The sequence below is a fragment of the Tympanuchus pallidicinctus genome, unplaced genomic scaffold (assembly GCF_026119805.1).
Source record: "Tympanuchus pallidicinctus isolate F22 unplaced genomic scaffold, pur_lepc_1.0 scaffold26, whole genome shotgun sequence".
Lineage (NCBI taxonomy): Eukaryota > Metazoa > Chordata > Aves > Galliformes > Phasianidae > Tympanuchus > Tympanuchus pallidicinctus.
The window spans coordinates 3,257,508-3,269,754 of record NW_026294743.1 but is presented as its reverse complement, the minus strand read 5'-3'; positions in this window follow the sequence as shown (position 1 = coordinate 3,269,754).

Sequence of the window (12,247 nt, the reverse complement as noted above, 5' to 3'; positions counted from 1 at the left end):
AAAAGTATGTCATATAATAAAGATGACCTGTAATTCATTCATTATCTTCAGGAAGGACAAGAAATAAAGCAAAACAGGTGTCAAAATACTTCAAGGCTTTCTTTTGCCTGATCTGGATGAGAACTCGAGGCTTTAGCATACAGGGAGAAAAATGGAAACTGAACTAGCTGCTTTGCAATTGTTGAGAAAAGGCATCAACATCTGTTTCTGGTCTTCAGCTGAAGAATCCTTCCAGCTGATCATTTGGATTGAAAGTACATTGGTTTGTTTTTGTAGGTCCATTTCTTCCAAGTTCAGATAAAACAAACCTCTCCTGTGGGCCTGATGGTTTGTGTTCTGAATTCTTGGTTCATGTGGCAGGGACTCTCTGTAGTATATTGCTAACATATTATCCATCTCAAAGAATACAAAACCGCCTATGCCATGGCATGATTTCTCTAAGTTCTCTCATCTAGTTAAAAGATCTGGTAAAAGTGTGAAAAAGTGTTCCTAATAAATTCTTTACGCTCGAGGGAAAATGGGTGTATGTGCTTGTATTTACATACATGTGATGATATTTGTCACAAACTGTCAGCCCTAGAAGAAAATCCAGCACTTCCCCTCTGCTAACAAACTGCGCTTGTAGATATGACAAATACTGTTAGTTCACATTACAGCCCTGCCTTAGCCATGAATTCTAGGTTTGGACATAAAATTCTTCAAAGTTAGTGCCTATATATATCTGGAATTATGCTCAAACCCCATCTCCAACAAACAGCAGTTAAAAGTAACTTTGCAGTCTTATTCTCTCTTAACCTATAAACTTTTCTGAGTCTTCCCTGAAAGCCTGAAGAGGGACAAAAAGGCCAGTTTAAAGATTTCTTCCTGGAGGAGGGTTTCAGTGTATTTTCCCAAGGTAAAATGAATCTTACAATGGGATTCCCATTCTCCATGGAGCAATTCTCTCGTTCTTAAGAGTAGAAAAATGTAAAATCAGGAGAAGTTCATTTGGAGAGAAAAAAATGACAAATGTATAGCCATTCCATATCTGCAATAGATTGCAAAATATTTTACTTAAGCATTTTAATAAATGAAAAATTTTCAATTTCTTTATATCTCAGTAAAAGTAATATTAAAAGAAGAACCAGAGAATTACCAAATCTTGTCTATGAAAAATACATTATAGTTACTATCATTAATCAGCAAGAACAATACTATGAAATTAGCTCTCTATGACCACCTGCATAATTTTTCAGGCAAACTAAGCTAGTTGCAGGAAAAAACTTGAGCTTAATGGAGTTTAGCATAACATGAACGAAAATAATATTTATTTCTCATTTTAAATCTCAAGGCTGATTATATTTACAGGACAATATCTACTGTTTCATCATCGTATTTCACAAGAAAAAAAAGATAAAGCATTTTCTTAAAAAAAAAATATGTTATTTTCATTTCATTTAAAACCCAGAAGATAATGAAAAGCATGTAAATTTTGCAAACAATGCCTTCTACAGCATTTATTTGAATGCTTTCAGAAGGGCAAAATGACAGCTGATGCACTGTTGCTGCAAATTGTGAGAGTCAGAAAAGGATGCTATTGACAGGTGCGTTCACATCAGGTCTCGTGTATTTTTGAGAAGCAGCATCAGTAGAGCACAACAACTGGACACTTGGGAGCACACCCTTTATTGGTCTCCTTTCTAACTAACAACATACTGACAGGTCTGTTGCCCGTTCCATAAATCGAGCTTCATGCGATCAACCTCTTTCCATATGTAGAGTACAATCTCTCTTCTTCGTTATTTATAGGATATAAATGCACGTTTTAGTGCACCTCAGTCATTTTTTTTCTCCATCTGGAGTTTTGTCTCAGGAGAAACTATATTTTTTAATTGTATTAAAAAAGCTGATTATATCAATTTTCATTAAAAAATGGAAAATACTATTAGGTCCAGTTTATCTCAGTGGATCACTGTCATTATTTTCAGCAGTGTATGTGTTAGACTTGTTTGATTAATTCAGTAGCAGATGTGCTGAAAAAGGACTGGCAGCCACTGAGCTTCTGAAATGACTGTAGGTAGAAGCAGCAAATTACATCTATCAATCATATTTCATTCAGAAGTCAAGAGATTTAGATGGGAGAAAAGAAGCCCTGGTTTTCCAATACCAAGAGCATCTGGAAACTCAAAAAATCTCTGAGCACTGAAAGCCCCGGAGGTACACTAAGACAGAAAAATATAATAAAATACTATATTTTTGTTATTTACCTTGAGCCATACACACTCTTTTAAGTGCCAACTGAAGAAGACTCAAAAAGTTTACTCTGATTTCTAGCTGAAGTACAAATACAGACTTCTGTGTACATAATGATCAGAGTTTTATTTCTGTTGAGTAAAACAGTTTTGTTTGGAACCCAATCTTGATTTCGTTGCACCGAATTTAAAAAAGAGTTACAACTTACTGAAAGGTAGTCCTTTCCTTTGCCAGGTTGTCCATGCCTTTGATGAATAGTGATTGATATTAAATGACAATTTCCAAGTAAAAAACATAGGAACTGGACTAGTTTCTTAAAGGCTGAAAACTTACTGGAGTAAAAACTGGTATCTGTCCTCATATTTGTCACATAAGTGGCAAAATACCATGCCTGTGCCTTGTCTGATAAATCGGAAACTCCAAAGTCCTAATAATGATGCTAACAACAAGGGTTACTCATTCCTTATTGATCTCCTTCTTATAGTAATACCTACCAAAACTCATTAAATCTTTTATTTAGTTTTTTTTTTTTTTTTTTTTTTTTTAAATTAATATAAAAGTAAGGTTTTTACTATCTCCACATCTTTCCAGGCCATTTTTTTTCATATTAATATCTGAAACAGCAAATATCTGATGTACACAAAGCTATGTTTATAGCTATACCTTTGCCTAAGCAGTAAACACAGTGGTGCCATCAATTTTCTTGCACTAAATTACATAGCATAGCATGGAGTGGTTGGAATAGAAAAGGGTAAAAACTCACAAATATATTAAATTTTAGAGTATTATGAAAAAAATGGTTCCAGAAGTAAATTTTAGCTCACTTGCCTGTTGATTAACAACACAACAACACTGCTATATTACAGAAATGCTACTAAACTCTACAGTATTGAAGGACAATAAAGACAGCCAGCAGATGAGTGGGACATACACAGACTGTTAGATCTGAGATAGCTTTCAAGAATCCCTTTTTAGCCTATGGAGAAAAATTACAACTGCTCATTCCAAGGTTACACAGGTTGGATAATATACACTCAAGATGCCTGTTTCTTTCCACTGATTTTAAAGGGATTTTAAATGACTAGTTCATATATTGGTCTTATATTTCTGATTTCTAAAGTTATCCAAGGTGAATCCTGCCCTAGACACCTGAACGACTGAAAGGAACATGATTTGAGCCTGCACTGCTGTGTGAAAAAGTAGTAACAGCCTGGGTCTGCGGAGTTTCATGAACACATATAACTTAGTGCTGCAACGAACCAAACCACAGAAATTTGAAGCTTGCCCTTCATGAGTTGGCAGACCAATATTTTTCAGTGCACTGTTTTTGTGATGATGTCAGAATGATTATTTTCTCCTAATCAAAATCTGAATGTGTATGACACTTTGTTTATGCCAGTCCTCTTTTTGTTCTCCATGTGTATAAACAGATATCACAATGCTAAACAACTACAATTTTGTGTTACGGACACAGATGTGGAGCAGTATGGAGGCTTCCAAAAAATTTGCTGTTGCCAAAATAATATTACACCTATCATATTGCACAACAGCTTTTCAGAAGTTCAAACGACAGCTAGCGCCAAGAATAACCAGTGTCTTGGAGGATGTAATTGCACAACAAAGAACATCTCACACCTGCAAGTTCTACAACAAATACATTCATACACATATTTAACAAAGATTCAGACTAATTCTAAACACCCAAATTTAGTTAGAATTTGAGAGTTCTGGGGAACATCATTTGACAAATTCAATTCTGTCCATATTGTGAGACCAAACTGCACCTAAATTTGTTTAGCACTGTTACTGTAATTGGACTTCACAGCAGTTATTTGTGGTGCTTTCTCATAAGAACATGCAAGTACATGTGTGTTTTAAATCTATTTATTTTATAAATAGCTTAAAAAGCAACTTTAGAGATTGCAGTCCACCAAGGTGAAGCACTCACTGAAAATACCCTTATCAAACCAAACAGCAGCTTGCTTACCCTTTTATTTTTTTAATCTGTCTTTAACAAAAGATGTGCCCCTATTACAGCTCGAGGTGTGCCTATACTATGTATAGGCACTTCTGAGCTACCCTTGATCTTGCCATCAGCATTGTAAATGTAGCAGCAAAAGGTTCAACACAGGCTATATAGCTCCATGGGATTTGGTACTGATAACATTCGAATTAAAGCTAGCTATGCTAGGTCTCTTTCTGATGCAGTCATACTTGTGACTGCTTTGCATTTTGTGCATTTAAGGTCAAGGGCACCCTGGCTTGCATCAGAAATAGTGCAGCTAGGAGGAGCAGGGAGGTGACTGTTCCCATGTACTCAGCCCTGGTGAGACTGCAACTCAAATACTGTGTTCAGTGTTTGGCCCCTCACTACAAGAAAGACATCAACGCCCTGAAGCATGTTCAGAGAAGGGCAGTAGAGCTGGTGAGGGGTCTGGAGTACAAGCCTCATGAGGGGTGGCTGAGGAGCTGGGATTGTTCAGTATGAAGAAGAAGAGGCATGGGGAAGACCTCATTGCCCTCTACAATTCCTTGAGAGGAGGTTTTGGCAAGGTGGTGGCCGGCCTCTTCTCACACGTAACTAGTGATAGGATAAGAGGGAATCACCTCAGGTTGCGTGAGCAGAGGTTCAGGTTGGATATTAGGAAAATTAGGATATTTTCTGAAAAGGTGGTTGTGCACTGGAATGGGCTGCCCAGGGAGGTGGTGGGGTCACCACCTCAGGAGATGTTTCAGTTCAGGAGATGTTTCAATGTAGTACTAAGGGGCACGGTTTAGTGGGAAAACATTGGTAGTAGGTGGACGCTTGAACTAGATGGTCTTTTCGAACCTCGGTGATTCTATGATTCTGTAACTGAGTCAAGCTTTTTTTGTTCTACCAAGCCCTGTGCTGGCAAGGTTTATTTCTGTGTATAGTAGGTCAACATACTTTGACTTCAAGACTCTAGAAAGACAAGGCTAGAAAGGCAGAATAAATCATCCCAACACTGGAAATAATTACTTACATCTGAATTCTGTAATCCTTATTTGAACAAAACTCACGTAGACCTTGTGGGAGTTCACTCAGCTAAGGACTGAAGTACTTGGCCCTTAATTCCTTTTTCTGACCTGCTATCAGATCTACTTTTATTACACGAAACATCTGTAATAATACTTTACACTTCCCTGCCATCTGGACCCTTCAAAAATTCTCTCTGAAATTACTATCAGGTATTGTTATTGAGCATATCCAGAAATTTGCCCAATCCAGTGATACAATGCTTATTATTATGAGGTTTATAAATACCATCCGTTAAACAATGCATACCTTTCTTAACCAACTGATACTGAAATGATGATTTAAAAGAATCATAGATAGATAATACCAAATAATGTAAAATTCAACTACCCTCACATGAAACTTGTTTTGCTTTACAGACTTTAGAAATCACTTAACAAACATGAGACCAGAAGTCTGAGAGGGATAATAATGTACTTTCTGTTTATGCTTGCTAGCTTGCCTGTCTGTGTTTATCTGTGGGCCGCAGCTAACTGATCACATACCGTATCTGTTCCACTGTGGTAAACCAGCACTGTTTGCTTTGTATTTTCCTCAAGGTACTTTAAAAAACGCTCCCAGACATCAAGCAACAAATTACTTTAGGAGATCTTTAATGTGATCATGTTTCATCGCACAAAATGTGGCACGCTGTAAGTAAATGCGTATCAAATATGCGTATGTAATGAGGTGCACAATAAACATGTGAGCCATTCCAAAATAGAATTCAAAAAAGCTATGTAATGTAAGGAAAGAAATCACAGACTCATCTCATTGTATGAGGGCAAAGAAAATAGAACAGCTGTAACATCATGAAGACAGTGTCGGCAAATAAAGAAAATATGTTTGTGACAGTGAAAGGGATGGGTCTACTTTCTGTCCCCAACTAGTTAGAACTCATTCCTCATTATATGGCACTCTCTTATCAAGACTCAAGAATAGTTCTTCATTATTTTGTTAGTTCTTTCAGACAATAAGTACCACAGGATTACAATTTTCAGAATTTCTCTGAACCTACCTCTTTACTGTAAAACTACAGAATATTTTACTGCTAGGTATGTCAGCTGTTTTATTCTCTTGTATCTTCCTTCTGTGTATCTTCTGTGGACTCTCAAAGTGATAAAGCAACATAGTACTATCCTTTCTGGACACTTCTAGCTGTAATTAGTCTGTTATCAGATGAATAAATACTACATTAAGGCTTAGAGCAGCTGAAACACGAAGGGGCCTAGAGCCGAGTCAATTACTTCTGCTTGAAAATATAATTTACGACCTGCCTGTATTAACTACATCACGTAACAGTGTAAGGACAGAAAGAGATTCAGTTGTCTTAAATTTTTTCTAGAGTGCAGTGACTTGCTGAAGCATTTGAATAGCTTAGAAATATAAAATACACACTCCACAATCATAAGGCACCCCATACATGTTCTTTTAAGAGTATAAGAGTCTGTCTGAGAGTATTGCTTTAGAGGAGGGGGAGAGAAAAAAAAGTGAGACTAAGTGTGCTGCCTCGCTGCCTACAACTTTTGGCAGTGGATCAGACAAACAAGTTCAGCAGAAAGCCTATGTAATTTTATTGGACCACACTGTCTCAAGCAATTAGAAAAATATTTGTAGAACATCAGATGAGAAAGGGAAACGTGGAGCCCAACAATGCAAAACAATGTTTATAAGACAAAAAATGTGAAACGGAAGAATAAACACAATTACTCCACCAGCACCTCCAGTTCTTCTGAAGTTTACTTAACCTAAAAGCAAAATATTTTCCTGTTGCATTTAAATGAATTCATGGTTAAAAAACCAAACAAACATGTAAATGTACATGTCTAAAAAATGTTACATATGGATTTTTACAGGGAAGCTGTCAGTGCTCATCAAAAGATGCTACATGAATGCTTCATGTACTGATATTCACATGCATATTTGGGCAAGGAATTCAAATCTGTAGTTGTGCAAGATGGATAATTTTTTAGTTTCACAGATGCTTTTTAGAAAAACTACAAATCCAATGTATGAGTAAACTGCTCAGATAAACTAGTGTTGTGCAAGATAAAATCCTTCCTTGAAATTATTATTTAATTATTATTTAACCCTTTTTAAATATTATACTGGAAAAAAAAAAACACCAAAAAACTAACACTGGAAAACCTACATAGTGCAATCCTAGACATAAAACTGTAGACAGACCTACGCATTTCTTTTTAAGTTGCCGGCAAGTCAGAAACTTGTCTGCACCTTAAGTTGGGACATTTGTTCTTTTCTACCAAGTAGAAATATTTCATTTTCTGCCCCAATTAACATCATAAGACCTGTCGCATTAACTGTTCTGTTAAAACTCCAGCTACTTTAGGCATTAGTGCATAGGGAAGATTTATCTGTTAATTCTCGGATAACACAGTACTGCCTGACTGTTGGCAGTTATCTGAGTAATAGGATTGGACAAAATGCAAATATTACTATGTCCATTAAAGGCTCTATCAAGATTAATGATGGCCATTAATGAGTCTGAAGAAGATCCTGAGCTCCCTGGAATTCGGGTGTGTTGTGCATACCAATTCAAACCTGTCTTCAGCCAAATGGAAACTTGTTGTCTGCAGCTACTCTGTGTATAAAGAGGGCTCCCTGCTTCAGCATGAGTCTTAACAAAAAACATGGACTGCTAAGTAAAAGTGACATTCAGGTGAGAGAAGTATGTTCTGAAGAAAGATTCATGGTGCCTAATGACAGAGGCAGGATTTTAACAATAAAAGCTGTTTCAAGCTAATGAGAGGGCAGCCCAGGCTACTGAAGAATGCCGCTATTCCAAAACTGGGAAGTACTCTCTCTGTAGCAAAGACAGGGATCCAAGAGCTGGAACTGCTAAGAATTTCAGTAGTTTGTAGGCTACTACAGTTACTCAGTTGACAACCTCAGTGAAAGCAGGAACCAGCCTTTATAACACCAACCATCACGTTTACCTTCTGGGCTTGAATCCAGTGCCAACATACTCAAATGAAATCCAGAGAGAACAGTTTGTATTGCCCAAATAGTCTAGTTTTATCTAGCTACACAGCAATCTTTTTCTGGGCAATGGCAAAAATTATCTGCTTTAACATACTTTTCCCACAAGTATATTCACAATGAAAACAAGCTGTGAATTTCAGAATAAGCATAAGTCTAGAGAAAGCAGCTCTGTTTGAAGTTGTGTTTACAGTGAAACTTTGGCAGTCCCAGAAAACAGCTAAGCTCCAACTTCCGTACATCTATATACTCTGCAATATATCTTGCATGGACTAGAAATGAATCTTTCGCATTCCAGAAGCATCAAAGAACGACTGCTGAACAAGACTAAAACTTCTGTGAGAGATTGGTGTGGAGGGTGCCACTGCTGTTACCAGACAGTACATTAAATGTCCCAGCAGAGCTGTTGCTTACCCACATCTTGTAGTGTACTCTAAGCACTAAAAAAGAATCTGCGCTGAAAAATCCTGAGAAATTATGTTTTTCAGAACATATTAGATAGTCTGCTGAGCTAAGACATAGAAAAAAGCACACAAATAAGAAGTTGATATAAATTCAAATAGTGATAAAATGATAAAAAAAAGGAAGACAAAATGGACAGAAAAAAAATGGAATTAGATGAAATGACAACATGGAAGAAAGTAGAGACAAAGGAGACAAAGTGGTATGGCTGTATGAACAGATTGCAGAATGGGCTCCTGTGATTTTATGGAAAATAAGTTTAAAGAAATACTTTATATGAAAAAATTACATTCTGAAAGACCTACTCTGCAAGTCAGTTTTCTATTGGATGTCTTCACTGACCACACAGAATTCTTTTTTTTTTTTTTTTTTTTTTTTGAGGATTAATGCTGAGCAAATACAGGGCAAAGAAACCCTTTGCAAGAAGTATTTACAAACATCCAATTGAATAAAACCGCAAAGTACTTCAGATGGTATTTGGTTTACCTCATCATTCATACAAGTAATTTTCATTATTTGCGAAGTATTTGCGAAGGAAAAAAATTCCTTTATTAATACTTTCCAGAATATTTAATAGAATTAAACTGTAACACCTCTATGCCCTGGAAGTTACAGTTATGGGAAGAATGAAAGGCAATGACTAAGTTTACACAGGTTGCTCTGAAAGTAATGCTTCCATTTATTTCCATGGAAACAGATAAAAGGAGAACAATAACACTACTTGGTAGGGCAAATTCTCAGCTACAAAACACTATTTTTCAACACAGTTACCCATGTAATTTCACCAGCAATGAAGAACAGCCTTTATGCCCTACTCATAAAAATCTGTGCTGATGGAGGAGACATACTGTTGCTGTTGCCACTGCTGAAACACACCAGCCACTGCCTCACTCTGCTCATATCCATTGTTTGGTCTCCAGAAACGTTCAGCAAACAGTGCTGGTGAATGTCACTGGGTGCCATTTCTTCCGCACGGAGGAATTCAATGACACACCTTTGCTTCACATGCACTTCCCTGTGAGATGCCAATTTATCCGATTGCCCCTCTGCTGCTGTCTGATACATGACAACAAAATTTAATGGCATACTTGTGGGAAGCTTCAGCCTCTACTGCCATACCACCACCATCTGCCTCTGACATCGTGGATCAACATAATAAAACAGGAGGCATTACTTTCGGAGTTGAACTCATAAAGCCTTTCAGGCCAGACTGCAAGCTATGAATATTGTTGACTTTCCCACCTTCTACACATATGCCCTCCACCTTCATATATAGGTGCAGACATAATTATCCCTGGCACACCAAACTACCTGATAACACATCCATCAGATATGATACACATGCTAGCTCCACATTTTCAGGTTCACTATCTGTTTGGAGACTAAATGTGACCCCACAGAGGCTCTCACACAACAGACTAAGAGATGTCTAGTACTTCACAGTCCTGGGAAGGACTGCTTCATCCCCTGAAACAAGGCTATCTGAATGTATATGACACGGCATTCTGTGCACGCTGGACCTGGAACCACCTTGAATAGGGAAATCAACTGCTCATAGATAGTGTGTTCCATCAAATGTTTTCTATATAAATGTGTTTTAAAATTAAAGTTAAAATTAAAATTAAAGATTCATACATTTAACCAGAAAAGATGTAAAGCATTTAAAATTTCCTAGCCTAAATTATCTTGTGCTTTCTCTCTGTCAAAGAGAGCCCATCCTGTTCTTGAATGAAAAAGACTTTGCTGAGGTTTTTCAAGATGTCCTTCTTACAAAACAATGTCACTTAACTAGAAATAATTACATTATGAAAGAATTCAGGAAAGAACAAGATTAGATATGTGTATGGATAACAAGAATATCAAAAGTAATGTTAAAATTTGCCTTTTTATTTTGATACAATATAAGCTCACGTACTTTAGGAAATAAATAATCTAATGCATATTTGAGTATATGAAGTATCAATTTTGACGTAATATTTTCAGTCTTCAACTACGGAGTGAGGTTTGATGTACGTATGCTTATTCATTTATTTATTTACTTTATTGTATCTTCTTGGAGCATCTGATATCGGTCACTGCCAGGACACAGAGCTTACCCAGACTGCTCAATGACCTGCCTTCAGTATGACAATTCATAAGTCCATTAAGCCAGTAGTTTGCCTTGACAGTACTTTTTTTTTCCCAATCCAAAAGGGAGGGGAAGCAAAAGAAAGAATGACACTGCCAATGTCTCCAGACTTATTCATTGCTTTTTCTTGTTAATCTCTGCCTCTTTTCTTCATAGTATCTCTCTGAAACTCATGCAGTCAGCAGCATCATTTTTACAAGGCAGGAAGCAACCTCATGAAGTGCAAGGGCATGACCTAACAATCCCAACTAAGTGACAGAGCCTCACAGCGTCCCACACAGAACTGCAGAATGGCTGAGATGGGTCAGACCCTCTGGAGGCAGCGAGGCCCAAGTCCTGATCAAGTAGGGATTCTCAGAGCAGGCTGCCCGGGGCCACATCTGAGCGCTTTCTGGAGATCTCCAGATATGGAGGCTGTACCCTGGCTCTGGATAATCTGTGCCAGTGCTTAATCACTGTCACACTAAAGAAGGGTTCCTGATGTTCACTTCACTTCTCTTAATTTTCCTTATCATATTCACCAAAATATATACTCTTGTACAAGTGTGGTTTAGGGACTTTTTTTTTAATAAATGAACAGGGTAATTGCTTCTTTTTCTGATGTCAGTGAAAGTGGCAAGAAAAACTCTTCTGAAAATACGTCATTTTCACACATGCACAGGATAGAGAAGGTACTCAGTATCATTTTCTCATCTTCACATTAATGTGTTTTCATTTCATGGTAAAGAAGTGTGAATTAACAAAAAACATGCTTTAGTTCTTTAAATGACCCCCAAAACAGTGATATTCCATTTAGACTGAGTTTTAATATAGCCTTTGATTCAAATGACACTGTTTCAATCTCCTTAAAACACAGATCACCATTTTCCAATTTTTTTTTTTTGCGTCATATCTCTTGTGGTAGATATATTGTGCTATGTCTATGTGTACCCCAAGATAGTACATAAAAGGGCACAATTAGGCTGCTACTCTTCATGAAGTCCCTTAACCTGGCTGAGTACATATGTAGCATGACATGACTGCAAATATCCTAAAACATAAAGATACTCAAGTACAAGTTGAAAATACTATTTCTGGAAACATCCCAAGCAAACCCGGGACACATTTGTGAGAAGGTGTGCATTCTCTTGCTCCTTTTCCCTCTTAATTATCACCTCAAAATGTTAACTGCATTTGGCAATAGATGAAGGGTATGAGTTCACAATAGAGTCAAAAAAACAGAACTAAGAAAACGCTGTTTCAATGGAAACTACCTTTAATTTCTATAAAGACTTATATGTTAACTTCACGTAGAGTAAGTTACTAATACTGAATGCCAGTTCATTCTAGCTGTTGAAGTATGAAGCAGTGAAACAACCCATGAACAAGAAAAATACACACGGTGGTTC